This window comes from Triticum dicoccoides, chromosome 4A (assembly GCF_002162155.2).
Source record: "Triticum dicoccoides isolate Atlit2015 ecotype Zavitan chromosome 4A, WEW_v2.0, whole genome shotgun sequence".
In the NCBI taxonomy this organism is placed as follows: domain Eukaryota; kingdom Viridiplantae; phylum Streptophyta; class Magnoliopsida; order Poales; family Poaceae; genus Triticum; species Triticum dicoccoides.
In genome coordinates, this window is record NC_041386.1 from 434581685 (window position 1) to 434597621 (window position 15937).

Sequence of the window (15937 nt, forward strand, 5' to 3'; positions counted from 1 at the left end):
TTGAGAGAGAAATCCTTGCGAGGACAAAGCCCTAAACACCCAGAGCCAAAGAGAGTTAGGCATCACTGAAGTCTTTCTGTCTGCATGATCTGAAGACTTGTTACACTTGAGGACTATGAATCCTCCAGCCGGTTAGGCGTCGCGTTCTGAGCATCCAAGAGTCATTGTGGATCACCGGTGAATGAAGTCTGTGAAGGTTTCGAAGTCTCCCTTGAAGACTTACCAGCGTGATTGGGCGAGGACTGTGTGTCCTTAGCTCAATGGGAATAAGGTGAAGACGCGGTCTTCTGAGTTGAATCTCAGCCTCCCTAACCAGACGTACAGTTTTCACAGCAATTGGAATTGGTCCAACAAATCCTTGTCCTCGCCAAGCAACTGGTTCTATCCTCTACCTCTCTTTACTTACTGTTTGTCTTCATGAAGTCATTGCCTGCTTGCATGATCTGATTGACTTCATTGTGTGAAGACTGTTGTTGTTTGGCTTTATACTATCTTCCATCCTGATCCATACTGCCTAGCTGCTAATAGTCTTCGTGCTTTCACTTCATTGCTTACTTGACTATGGCTTGTCTAGTGTAGTCTACCTTCCGCTGCATACCAATAGGTTCATTTCTACTATTTGTCTTCAAAGCGCCCGTGTTTTGAAGACTTTCATAAAAATCGCCTATTTACCCCCCTCTAGTCGATAACTAGCACTTTCAAATAGTCATTGACTTAGACCACCGGGTTATCTGCCTGGCCAAAGTTTCATCCTCGGGTAACTCGCCCCGGGTCATATAAGCCAAATATGTAAGTGTCCAACGAGGAATAGCATGAAGAGCCTCCACCAGTTGTGCTTCCGGGTCAGGAACAGCAAGATCCTCCTCTGTAGGCAATTTGACAGAAGGGTTATGTAGAATATCCAGGAAAGTGTTAGGTGGCACCGGTTTACGCTGGGATCCTAACCAACTCAAAGCATCAGCCGCCTCATTCTTCCTGCCATTAATATGTTCAACTTGATAACCCTTAAAGTGGCCCGCAATAGCATCAACCTCCCGGCGATAAGCCGCCATGAGCGGACCCTTAGAATCCCAAGTGCCAGAAACTTGCTGAGCTACCAGATCTGAGTCGCAGAAACATCTCACCCGGCTTAAGTTCATCTCCTTCGCCATCCGAAGACCATGGAGCAAGGCCTCATACTCAGCTGCATTGTTAGTACAAGGGAACATCAACTGGAGAACATAAGAGAATTTATCACCTTGTGGGGAAGTCAAGACAACTCCAGCCCCGAGCTTTCCAATTGTCTGGATCCATCAAAGTGAATAGTCCAATATGTGTTATCCGGCTTCTCCTCAGGCATCTGCAACTCTATCCAATCATTGATAAAATCCACGAGTGCTTGAGACTTGATGGTTGTACGGGGCACATACTTTAAACCATGGGGTCCGAGCTTAATGTCCCATTTGGCTATCTGACCTGTGGCTTCTCTGTTTTTTAATGATATCCCCTAAAGGGGCAGAACTAACCACAGTGATAGGATGACCCTGAAAATACTGCTTAAGCTTATGGCTAGCCATGAAAACCCCATATACAAGCTTCTGCCAATGTGGGTACCTCTGCTTGGACTCAATAAGCACCTCACTGATGTAGTAAACCGGCCGTTGAACCGGATATTCCTTGCATGTTTCCTTCCTTTCCACCAAATGGCTACACTGACAGCTCTACTATTGGCCACTACATACAGCAACAAAGGCTCCTTATCAATGGGAGCAGCAAGAACCGGCGGCTCAGCCAACTGTTTCTTCAAAGCCTCAAATGCTTGATCAGCAGCATCGCTCCAGACAAAGTGATCTGTCTTCTTAATCATCTGGTATAGAGGGATAGCCTTTTCACCCAACCGACTTAAGGCCGCAATACGACCCACCAAATGTTGAACATCATTGATACACGCCGGCTTAGCCAAAGAGGTGATAGCCTTTATCTTCTCCGGGTTAGCTTCAATACCTCGTTCAGAGACCAGAAAACTCAAAAGCTTACCAGCTGGTACACCAAAAACACACTTGGTCGGGTTAAGCATCATCTTATAAACCCGGTGATTGTCAAAGGTCTCCTTCAAATCATCAATCAGGGTCTCCTTCTTCCTGGACTTCACCATAATGTCATCCACATAAGCATGAACATTACGCCTGATTTGATTGTGAAGGCAATTTGGCACACACCATTGGTAAGTCACCTGGGCACTCCTGAGCCCAAAAGGCATGGACACATAGCAGAAGGCTCCAAACGGAGTAATGAAAGATTTCTTCTCCTGGTCCTTAACTGCCATCTTGATCTAATGATAACCAGAATAAGCATCCAAAAAGTTCAAACGCTCACAACCCGCCGTAGCATCAATAATTTGATCAATACAGGGGAGAGCAAAGGGATCAGCCAGACAAGCCTTGTTTAGATCTGTGTAATCCACACACATATGCCAAGTGACATTCTTCTTAAGTACTAATATCGGGTTACCAACCACTCAGGATGAAAAACTTCGACAATGAACCCAGCCGCCAAGAGCTGGGCCACTTCTTCACCAATGGCCTTACGCCTCTCTTCATTAAAACGATGAAGGAATTGCTTGACTGGCTTAAACTTTGGATCAATATTAAGAGTGTGCTCAATGAGTTCCCTCGGTACACCTAGCATGTCAGAAGGTTTCCATGCAAAGATGTCCCGGTTCTCACGGATGAACTCGATGAGCACGCTTTCCTATTTCGGATCCAGATTAGCACTGATGTTGAACTGCTTGGATGAATCACCAAGAACAAAATAAACTAGCTTAGTGTCATCTATTGACTTAAATTTCAAGACCAGATCATGCTCCGTAGTTGGCTTTTTCAAGGATGTCATACCTGCCGGGTCAACATTGTCTTTATAAAACTTCAAATCCTCTGTCGTGCAGATAGACTCGGCATAAGCAGCGTCACCTTCTTCACACTCCAAGGCTACCTTCTAGCTTCCATGCACCGTGATGGTCCTTTTGTAACCCGGCATCTTGAGCTGTAGATAAACATTACAAGGTCGTGCCATGAACTTGGCATAAGACGGCCGCCCAAACAGAGCATCATAAGGGCTCTTGATCTTAACCACTTCAAAGGTCAACGTCTCAGATCTGGAATCATCCTCATCTCCAAAATCTACCTCCAAAGATATCTTACCGACTAGATATGCCGATTTACCAGGCACCACACCGTGAAAACAGTGTTTGATGGTTTAAGGTTTTTGTCGGTCAACCCCATACGACGGAAAGTTTCATAATAAAGGATATTAATGTTGTTGCCTCCATCCATGAGCACCTTAGTGAATTTGTATCCTCCAACCTGAGGCGCCACCACTAGCGCCAAGTGACCCAGATTATCAACCCGGGGCGGGTGATCCTCATGACTCCAAACAATGGGCTGCTCAGACCACCGTAAATAACGGGGAACCACTGGCTCAATGGCGTTTACTGCCCTTTTATGAAGCTTCTGATCCATCTTACATAAACTTATGGTGAAGACGTGGTACTGCCCACTATTCAATTGCTTCAGATTACTTTGATAACCAGATTGCCGCTACTGATTCCCCTGACCAGATTGATGATTATAACCGCCCTGATTGGCTTGGTTGCTTTGATTGCCTTGGCCCTGAAAGCCGGAATGAGAACCGCCACCACCATAACCCGGACCATCGGAGATGGAACCTGAGCCGCCATTCGGCCCATTATTGTTCTGGAAAAGATGGGACTTCCTGAATTCTTTCATGATATTGCAATCCTTCCATAGATGCTTGGACAGCTTCTCACAAGATCCGTGCTTCGGACACGGCTGATTCATCAATGCTTCGAGGTTGATGTTTGACACTTCAGCCTGAGTCAGCCCTCCTTTGTGCCGCTGGTTATAATTCTGCGCTCCAGTGTTAGCCATGAAGTCCAAACTCCCCTCAACTCTACGTTTACCATTGCCACCTTGCTGCCCTTTCATACCGCTACTCTTTTTCCCTTACCCGGCCTTTCCTCATCAGACTCGGGGTCCTTGGTACTAACAGAGTCGGCATATTTGACAAGATCCCCCATGATCTCCCCCATATCGTTGTAGTGGCGCTTAAGCCGCCCAAGTTTCTGCTTAAGGGGCATAAAACAGCAATTCTTCTCTAACATTAAGACTGCTGAGCCGGTGTTGATTTGTTCCGATGAGTGCAGGATAGCCGAGACCCGGCGCACCCAATGGGTTGTTGGCTCACCCTCTTCTTGGACACAGGCATCCAAATCCACAATTGACATAGGCTTCTTGCACATATCTTTAAAATTCTGGATAAATCGGGCTTTTAACTCGGCCCATGATCCAATGGAGTTGGCTGACAGCCCCTTCAACCAAGTACGGGTTGTTCCTTCCAACATCATGGTGAAGTACTTAGCACATGCAGCATCGTCAACATCCAGCCGCTTCATTGCCATCTCATAACTCTCAACCCATGCCTCAGGGGGTAAGTCAGCTGTGTAGTTGGGTACCTTACGTGGACCCTTGAAATCCTTGGGCAAATGTACATTTCGTAGAGCCGGCACTAAACTCGGCACTCCCAAGGTTCTGGAGGTTACACCTATCTCCACTGAAGTCGTCGGAGGAGGCTGATGAGTCGCTTGCTAAACCGCTTGCTGAGCCGCCAGCTCAGCCTCTCGATGTGCTCTTCCCTGGTCCACCAAATCCTGAGCACCATCTGGTGCTGGGTCATGCCCACGAGGCTGGTTACGGTGCCTATCAATGCTTGAAACGGCCGACGAGTCAATGTGTCTGCTATAACTCCGGCTTGGGCGAGGGGTTGAGTGAATCCTTTCACGACTGTAAGAATAAGCCTCCTACTGCACCAATACTGTCTGAAGAAGCTCTCTAGCCCTCCTGGTTTCAACCGAGCTGGAGACTCACCTTTAACTGGGAGAGCCGCCAATCGTGTCGCCGCAGCGATCATATTATCCAATGGGTTAGAATAATGACCCGGTGGCGTCGGTACATACTGTGGCAGGGTATTATTCAGACGAGGCGGATCTGTTGTGTGTGGCTGAGCCGGCGCTCCAGTCCTAGGCATGGCTACCACCCGATTTACCTCCGACAGGTCATCGGTCCCTGCACCAGGTGTGATGAAGAGGTTCCTCGCCTCGTAAACCGGAGGTAGACGACTCTGGTGCCATCTCCTCGTGACTTCTTTTGAAGCGTTCTGACCCAATGAGAGACGGAAGGAATCAGCCTGGATCGGTTGTGCCTGAGCATCAAGTGCAGCTCACTCCGCAGTCATCCTCGCGTCCTCAGCCGCTAGATCTCCCTTGGCCTGAGCTATTTCATCTCGCAGTTTTGCAACTTCCGCGTTATGTTGAGCTTGATTTGTCGGATTAACCTTTGCTGTCAAAAATGTTGTCAAAGTGTCCAATAAGTCGGACAAGACCTGAGCCGGCGGGCGCACAGGGCCTCTGGCCCCGGCCGCCGTCGTCACTGCTGACCCGGAAATCATTGTCGCGACAGTCGTAGAATTCTGCGCTGGCTGTGTACCGGCCATGAAAATTGTGACCCTATTCGGCGGCTCATAGGAGTCCGGAATACTGTCGCCATCGGAACAGCCCCCAAGACGGCCGTCTTGCAGCTGATACATTGAATTAGTCTCGCCTGTGGACGATTCACCACCAGAGTAGATGGTCGTCTCACCGCCAGACATGGATCCTTCCTCGTATTCCGCCTCATGGATGAATCCAACAAAGGCGCGCTTCATGGAGGGTTGAACCTGGGCGGGTCGTGCACGCTGAGCCGTCTCAATGATGTCGGTGTAGATGTCCAGCTCAGGGCCCGGCTTGCCAATCTTGCCGATGAAGACGTGGATCCCGCCGAAGGGGACCCGGTACCCATACTCGATTGAGCCGTCCTCGGGGCCCCAGCCTGCATCATCGATGTAGAGCTTGCCGCAATGACTCTTGGTCATCCGACCCATAGTGTATCCTTTGATCCCTTCAAATCTACCATGTAAGAACTCGAAACCACCGTGCGCTGGCCCCATGGTGGGCGCCAACTATCGTGGAAGCGTCACGGCAGATGTCGTAGTGTGAGGACTTAGTCGTGGAGCTATCGCAGCGAAGTTAGCTTAAAGGGGTTAAACGGGACAAAGGACATGGGGAGTTTATACTGGTTCGGCCCCTTGCGGTGAAGGTAAAGACCTAATCCAGTTTGAGGTGGTATTGCTAATGTTTCGATTAACTGGGAGCGATTACGCTTGACCTAGCTTTCGACCTGTTCTCTCTTGCCCTAAGTCGATGTCAGGTCGTCCCTATATATACACAGCTTGATGCCCAGCGGCCTACGGAGTCCCGACTGGCTCATAAATGTGTCAGGTCCGTGACTAATTACACTTGCCTTATAATACAAGTCATACATATATGGCGCTTTTATCCCTATGGGCCTTAAGCCGCCCTTGGGCTTTGGGACCTTTAGTGAGTCTGCTTCATGAACCGCCATCTATAACATCTTCATGGGCTTCAGTTTGATGAACCGCCATTGGGATAACCCGGCCCCTCCTGGGCGGGTCATGCCCAATAGTCATATCCCCAACAGGGGGCAAGCACCACATGTTGAAGGATCTATGACAATATAAATTCTATGTGAATATGAACAAACATAAACCATTACGTTGTCTTCCTTGTCCAACGTCAACAATTTTGGTATATAATATTTTGATGGGGGGTCACAATCACAAAAGATTTCCATGATAGTGTATTTGCATGTGAAAGTTCTCTTCCTTATACTAATTATTCATGAATTGCTTGTATGACCAATATTGTGATTGTCAAGCCTCAGAATATTCACTTTCTAAACCCAATTTGAAGCTACCACTAGGCATGATATGATTTCAACTTCATTGTATTCAATTTATTCAACTATTTACTCATAGGATATAAGTGAAGCACAAGAGTAAATGACTAAGTGAAGATCATGAGCATAATATTTCTTTCTCTCAAATTAATTTAAGTGAAGCAAGAGAGAATTTCTTCAAACATACTAAAGCACACTGTGCTCAAAAAGATATAAGTGAAGCACTAGAGCAATTCCATAGAAAAGAGCTATATTGACGGGATGTGAATGCCGCTTACCTAGCCTCCCTGGCAACTATTTGAGGACTCTATTTTATTTAAAAACTTTCAGATCTAAGTATTTTATTAAAACAGCAAGCAAAAACAAAATAAAATGACATTCTAAGAATAGCACACATCATGTGAAGAAGCAAAAACTTAGGCTCAACCGATACTAACCGATAATTGTTGAAGAAGAAAGGTGGGATGCCTACCGGGGCATCCCCAAGCTTAGATGCTTGAGACTTCTTGAAATATTATCTTGGAATACCTTGGGCATCCCCAAGCTTGAGCCTTTGTGTCTCCTTAATTCTTCTCATATCACAGTTTTCCTAAATCTCAAAAGTTTCATCCACACAAAAATCAATAAGAACACATGAGATAAGTTAGTATAAACCAATGCAAAAACCTTATCATTCTCTACTGTAGAAAATCACTAAAATTATTATTCAACATTGCATACTAAATGCCTCTGCATATTTAGTACTCTTATCCTCAAATAGAATCATTAAACAAGTAAACATATGCAAACATAACAGCAATCTGCCAAAAAAGTACAATCTGTAAGAATGTAAGAGTATCAATACTTCCCTAACTCCAAAAGTTATGAAAAATTACCACACTATAGAAACTTTATCAGAGCTTATTTTGCAAAAAAATCAACATTTTATCACATTCTGACTTTTCTAGGGAATTTTTGGAACAGCGGTAAACTTTCTGTTTTCAAACAGCAACATGTATACTTGCAAAATAAGCATGGAAAAGGCTATCATTGCCACTTTTATTGAAATAAAATATGCAAAACATTATTCTAAATAACAGAAAGCAAATCCTAAAAAAATAAAATGATGCTCCAAGTAAAACTCATATCATGTGATGGATGAAAACATAGCTCCAAGTGAGGTTACCGATAATGTTGGAGACGTAAGAGGGTATGCCTTCCGGCGCATCCCCAAGCTTAGTTGCTTGGATATTCCTTGAATATTACCTTGGGGGTGCCTTGGGCATCCCCAAGCTTAGGGTCTTGTCACTGCTTATTCTTCTCATATCAATATCTCACCCAAAACTTGAAAACTTCAATCACACAAAACTTAATGGAACTTCGTGAGATAGGTTAGTATGATAAAGAGCAAACCAATTCACTTTTGGTACTGTCAAAGACAAGATTCATAATTGTTCACACACAATTCCTACTATAGCATATCATTTCCACAATAAGCCATGGAAATTAGAAAACAAGCAAACTATACATTGAAAACAGAATCTTGTAACATCCCAAATTTTCAATTTGGAATGTTATACATTAGATCATAAATGCATATCATATTTTATTTTGCTTTTGGTTTTGATCCTAGAAATTCTACGCAGCTCAAGGACCCACGGAGAGAGTTGGGGATTTTGTTATTTTCATATTTGAGTTTTCTAAAATTTTGAGAATAGGATCATTTGATTTTATTTATTTTATCATCAATTATTTCTATTACAAAAATATGAGAGAGGGAATAAAATGACTTTCCCAAAATAAAGAAATATTGAGGATTTAATAATAAAATCAAATAAGATTTTATTTCAGAGTTTTTCATTATTTTATTTGAATTTAGAAAAAATGTGCGTTTTTCAAAATTTCATTTACGCCCCAAATAAATGTTCACCTTGTGCGGCTTGATTTTAGAAGCCCAGGAAAATTTATTTCGGGATTTTTGGAGTCCATTTAGAATTTCTTTTTATTTTTCTTCTGCGCGTAATTATTTAAAAAAAACGAACCGACCTAACGGGCCGTGTCCGACCCGGACTCCGGCCCGACTAGGCTATATAAGCCGGAGGGAGGCCCAGCCCCAGCCAAACCCTAAGCCGCCCCAGCCCCAGCGCGCCGCCGCCGCCCTGCCGCCCCGCCGCCCTGCCGCGCCGCCCCGCTGCCGCCGCACGCCGCCCGAGGTTCGCCGTGCCTCGATTTCCGCGTCGGTTTTTTTGGTCTTCGAAAAACCGTCCGGTTTTCCCGTCGGTTTTTAGTTTCGGTTTTTTTAAATAGATCGGTTTTTCTGGTTTATTTAAATAGCAAGCGTTCATCCGTTCGTTCATTCTAATGAACGTTCTCGTTTTTCTTTTTCTCGGATTTAACCCGCGATTTTCCTGATCGCGATTCCTGATCTGATTTTCGTTTTAGTATAACTCGTCGCTCGTTTATCGGAATCAGGCGATTCAAGCGCCTGGAGTTTCGTCTCGAAACCCTCTATCCGTTTAACCAACTTAAACAAGTTTTTGCTATTGTAAAATTTGCCTTAGATCCAGATTAGTAGAACGAAGTTCTTTTCTTTCGCCGTTTGACTTTCGTTGCTTCGTTCGATTTGATTCTTTTTGCAAACCGGAGTTCTTAAGTTGAACCTTCTGGTTAGATCTCTTATTTGACTTTTACCTGTGCATCAGATGAGTACTTATTGTATGCTTGTTTGTTTGTCTGTGATAGAATACCCGGAGTGTGCCGCCTGTTACTTCGAATCGCTAGGTTTCCCGGATCATCAGCAAGGCAAGTAACACTTTGATCATACCTTTCCTACTACCCAGTTTTATTGGATTAGATTAATCCTCAAACATTGCATGATTAGGATCTAATTAAATTGTGGGATGGGAAGTAGTTGAGGTAGTACCTATTACCTGTTTATTATCAAACCTTTGGGAGTTACTTCTACGTTTGCTTATTATGCCATGCTATGCTAGTAGACGTGGATTGGGTGAGTGATATCCATGATAGATGTGAGTTTGTTAATTAATGGTTTATCTAAGGTGGCAACTTAAACACACATCTGGGTGGATTGAGGCACCTGGGTATTCCAGGACTTGCCTGTTTTCTTTTGGACCGCCACCCAGGCTCAAAGGGATCATGAGACTATTCATACTAGAAACTTCCATGTGCAGCCACAAGCTATTATGGGCTCTAGCATAGTTGACTAAGTCATGCGAACTCTTACAGTGGTAGACTAGCAGATGTAGGGGATGTAGGTGGTACGGTCTACCCGATCGTAAGGTGCTAGCACTTCTGAAAGACTATGTCTCGGTCATCTGTCTTCTCAAACACCGTGTAGCGCGAGAAACCAACGGAGGCGATCGAGTCTTGTGGGGAAAAGTGCGCAAACCTCTGCAGAGTGTAATAAATTAATCATGGTTAGCCGTGTCCCCGGTTAGGGACAATCTTGAGTATCTAGTACTTGGATTATCATGTGAATCTCAACATGTTACCCTAAATTAATTTTGTTGGGATTTGTTTAATGATGATGCTTAATTGGGATTGAGAATGCTGTCAACCATTCTCAATGTTTAACAACTACCATGATAGTTAAATAAATTTATTCCTTTGAAGTAGGGAAAAATTGGCTTTATGCAAAACTGTAACCATAGAGCTTTTCACCAGCCAAATATGCATATAGTATAGTTGTTCCATTCTATTACTCTCTATGTGTTACCTTGCTAGCATATTCCATGTGCTGACCCGTTTCGGGCTGCAACGTTAATGTTGCAGGCTTTTCAGATGACGATTAAGGAGTTTTTAGGTCGTGGTTCTATACTCAGTGATGCCGTTGGAGTTGATGGACTCGCTTATCTTCCAAGCCTTCCGCTGTTATCGTTATTAGATGGTCTTAAGCCATATTTATTGTAATAAGTTCTCTCTATGGAGACACTCGATGTAATAAGTGTGTGATTGCTACTCTGTTATAAATCCTCCGAGTACTGTGTGGTGTCAGCATTACTGATCCAGGGATGACACCGGAGCATAGAGATCAGAGTGTTTGAGGTCTGGTCGCTACAGAGATGGTATCAGAGCACACGTTGACTGTAGGACACGACCACTAAGCTAAAGCCCTAGATCACTATCCTCTCTTTTATCTTCTGACCTCTCATCTTTTCTACTCTTTTAGGATGGCGAATGCAAGGAACAAGTTCACACAACCGGATGAAGATACACCTTTTGGACGTCACTTGAAGGAAGTCACTAGATACCTGAACATAGGAGTACCAAGCTTCACCGGAACCTACAATGCCACTTTACCTGAAGAAGAGCGCTGGATGATTCAAGTTCAAGTTCCAGGAAGGACGTTCATGCCATTCACTGAGCCCATAGAGTTTTCTTTTGATGCACCAACTTGGAGTCTAGGAATGAGCATGGCAGCTCACATCACCATGGGACGCATTGGAGAAGTCTACCGCAATGATCTCAAGGATACAATCTACCAAATTTGTGGGCGCCGAGACGAGCACTGGGAGATGATCAGCACCAGGAAGGATAGATTAATTGCAGCTTTTATCCAGGAGTTAAACCAGCACATTCGACGATAGGAGAACCAGAGGTGCGCCGACATGATAGATCTGAAGAAGGCTAAGACAAGAATCAAGGAACTGAAGGAAGAACTCAAGGCTACACGTGAAGATTATGAAGAGGAAATTGAAGTATTGGTGGATAAGAATGCCGACCTAACTATGAAGCTAGCGATATTTATGGGAGGCCCTACACCAGTAGATGAAGACGAAGAACCCAAGGAGATTAGCCCAGAAGACTACATCATCATTGAGGACACAGACTCGGACCCCGACGAAAGCGATGATGACTATGTTGATGAAGCTGGAGCAGATATCATGGAGTCTACAACCAAAGAATATTTCTAGTAGACCACCTCATCAGTAGTAGTAGTCCACCATGTTAATATAGTAGTCCGAGCACTTTTGCGATAGTTAGATTGATTGTATGCCCTTGTTTGATTGAATGAAGTGAATTGTTTGCTTTTGCCTCATGTGCATATGGGTAGTGTTTTCTATTTAGACCCCCTCTATTCTTACATCTCATCTTTTCTAAACCCTCAGATGCCTCCGAGACGTGACCCCGGATTTACCTTTCCACCGGAGCTCACCCAGTTGATCCAGCAGCAGAACACATTGATGCAGCTGCTAGTCTAGAAACAGAACCAAGGGAACAACAACAACAACCCACCACCACCACCACCACCTGTTGATCACTTAGCCCGTTTTCTTAGGCTAAATCCGCCGGTGTTTTCCAGTAGCACCGAGCCAATAGTAGCAGATGATTGGCTCCGCAAGACAGTTAGAGAGTTGACCACAGCAGGATGCACGGATGCGGAGAAGGTGAAGTTTGTCGCACATCAACTTGAAGGACCCGCATCATCATGGTGGGAGAATTTCACAGCCACTTTCCCTGTCGACACTGTCACATGGGACCAGTTTCAGCAGGCCTTTCGTACTGCCCATGTTTCAGCGGGAGATATGGCCATGAAGAAGCGTGAGTTTTGCAACTTGCGCCAAGGAGGACGGACAGTAGGCCAGTATGTGGAGGATTTTAGTAAGTTAGCACGTTATGCCCCAGATGACGTTGCTACAGATGCAGCTAAGCAGGAGAAGTTTCTGGAAGGACTGAATGATGAGTTGAGCATGCAGTTGATGGTAGAAACCTTCAACAACTACCAGGAGTTGGTAGATCGTGCACTTATGATTGAAGGCAAGCAACAGCAAATTGAGAATCGCAAGAGGAAGTATGGACAAGGAAAGTACATTCAGGAGCTCAGCAGAAGCCACGTTTTACCCCTAGACCGGGAGGACATTTTCAGCATACCCATGGAGGAGGTAGCTCGCATAATTACAATGGCACCAGGAATGGTAATGGGAATGGAGGAAGCAACGGCCAGAATCGCACCAACCCATCAACCCCAGCCAAGAAAGACCTGAGCCAAGTCACTTGCTTTAAGTGTTCGAAGACCGGACATTATGCCAATGAATGTCCTGAAATACAAAATGGAAATAGCAATGGAAGCTCTGGGAAGAAGCCAAACCCTTTCAACAGGGGACAGGTGAACCACGTTAGCATGGAGGAGGTTAAAGCTCAGCCTGATGCAGTAATAGGTAAGTTTTTGGTTAAGTTATTTACTGCACTCGTTCTTTTTGATACTGGTGAATCGCATTCATACATCTCAAGGGGATTTGTGGATAAGTATAACCTGTCAACCCAAGCCCTTAGGTCACCCATGTTAGTAACCTCGCCTGGAGCATAATATATGGCCAGTCGATGGTGTGATCGGTTACCATTAAGGATTGGTAACTATGTTTTTCCCTCAGACCTAATAGTATTGGAATCCCAAGGATTGGATGTGATATTAGGCATGGATTGGTTGTCAAAGTATGAAGGGAATATTGAATGTGCTAGTAAGTCAATTTTGCTTACCACCCCAGAAGGGAGAAGGATCAAGTATGTATCCCGACATGTGCCAAAGAGGACTCAAGTAAATTGCTTAACAGGAGTTGTGCAGGAGGAAGTACCAGTAGTGAAGGATTTCCCTGAAGTATTTCCAGAAGAGTTGCCAGGCATGCCACCGGATAGATATATTGAGTTTTTGATTGAGCTATTTCCAGGCACAGGGCCAATATCAAAGAGATCATACAGGATGCCTGCAAAAGATTTGGTGGAAATTAAGAAGCAGATTAAGGAGTTACTGGATAAGGGATATATTCGCCCAAGTTCTTCGCCTTGGGGATCGCCGGTACTTCTAGTGGAGAAGAAGGATGGATCGTTAAGGATGGTTGTTGATTATCGAGGATTGAATGAAGTAACGATCAAGAACAAGTACCCACTACCAATGATCAATGATCTGTTCGATCGATTGCAAGGAGCTAAGGTATTTTCCAAGATCGATCTGCGATCAGGATACCACCAGTTGAAGATTCGAGAACAGGATATTCCTAAGACAGCTTTTACCACCAGGTATGGGATGTATGAGTATACCGTTATGTCATTTGGTCTGACTAACGCACCCGCATATTTTATGAACATGATGAAAAAAGTATTTATGGAGTTTTTGGATAAGTTCATCGTAGTGTTCATAGATGATATCCTGGTCTACTCGAAGAATGAAGAGGAGCATAAGGAGCATTTGCGTTTGGTACTTGGAAAGCTCAGAGAACATCAATTATATGCCAAGTTCAGCAAATGTGAGTTTTGGTTGAAGGAAGTAGGATTCCTCAGACACATTATATCTGGAGAAGCTATAGCAGTAGATCCTACCAAAGTAGATACCGTGACCAAGTGGGAAGCACCAACCACCGTGGGAGAGATCCGGAGTTTTCTTGGACTCGCAGGATACTACCGGAGATTCATTGAGAATTTCGCAAAGATTGCGAAGCCCTGAGTTATTAAAGAAAGATACCAAGTTCATATGGACGGAGGAATGTGAGGCTAGTTTCCAGGAGTTGAAGAAACGTTTGGTTACCTCACCAGTGTTGATTTTGCCAGACCAGACCAAGGATTATGAGGTGTATTGCGACGCTTCACGTCGAGGACTTGGAGCAGTGCTTATGCAGGAAGGGAGAGTTGTTTCATATGCCTCAATACAACTTAAGCCACATGAGTTGAATTATGCAACACATGATTTGGAGTTAGCAGTCGTAGTGCATGCATTGAAAACATGGAGACATTTTCTGATTGGAAATCATTGTGAGGTGTACACAGACCATAAGAGTTTGAAATACATTTTCACACGGAAGGAGTTAAACCTCAGACAAAGGAGATGGTTGGAGCTCATCAAGGATTATGATATGAAATTGCATTATCATCCCGGGAAGGCTAATGTAGTAGCTGACACATTAAGCCGTAATAGCCACGTCAATACATTAATGACGGGAGAAATACCAAGGGAGTTAGCAGAAAATCTTCGTGAACTATGTTTGGAAATAGTTCCGAGAGGCTATGTAGCAGCATTGGAGATTCAGTCAACTTTGATGGATAGAATCAGAGAAGCTCAGAAGACTGACAAGGAGATTGCCTCTATTAAGGAGAAATTTAGCAAAGGAAAGGCTAAAGGATTTCGTGAGGATGAGCACGACACCCTATGGTTTGAAGACCGTGTTTATGTGCCCAATGACCCGGAGATTAGGAAGTTGATTCTGCAAGAGGCACACGATTCACCATATTCGATTCACCCTGGAAATACCAAGATGTATTTGGATTTGAAAGACATTTTCTGGTGGACCGGAATGAAGAAGGATATTGCGGAGTATGTAGCAGTTTGTGATGTATGTCAGAGAGTAAAGGCAGAGCATCAGAAGCCAGCAGGATTGTTACAACCATTGCCGATACCCGTGCGGAAGTGGGATAAGTTAGGCATGGATTTTATCATGGGATTGCCCAGAACACGTTCAGGCTATGACTCGATTTGGGTTGTAGTCGATCGATTGACAAAAGTAGCTCATTTCATCCCAGTAAAGACCACTTACACCAGTGCTAAGTTGGCAAAGATATACATGAGCAGGATTGTATGTCTACATGGAGTTCCGAGGAGTATCGTATCAGATAGAGGAACCTAGTTTACCTCAAAGTTCTGGAAGAAGTTGCATGAAACTTTGGGAACCAGGCTAGAATTCAGTACAGCTTTTCATCCACAGACAGATGGACAGACCGAGAGAGTCAATCAGATTTTGGAGGATATGTTGAGAGCTTGTGCGCTAGATTACGGATCTAGTTGGGACGACAATTTGCCATATGCAGAGTTCTCTTACAACAACAGTTACCAAACCAGTTTGAAGATGGCCCCTTTCGAAGCCTTGTACGGAAGGAGGTGCAGGACACCGTTGTCGTGGGATGAAGTTGGAGACCGCCAGTTGTTTGGACCTGACTTGATTAAGGAGTCTGAATAGAAGGTGAAATTGATTCGCGATAGGCTCAAGGTAGCCCAGTCCAGATAGAAGAGTTATGCAGATTCTAAACGCAAGGAGACAGTTTATGAAGTCGGAGATAGAGCTTATCTTCGAGTATCACCACTTCGTGGAACAAAGCGTTTTGGG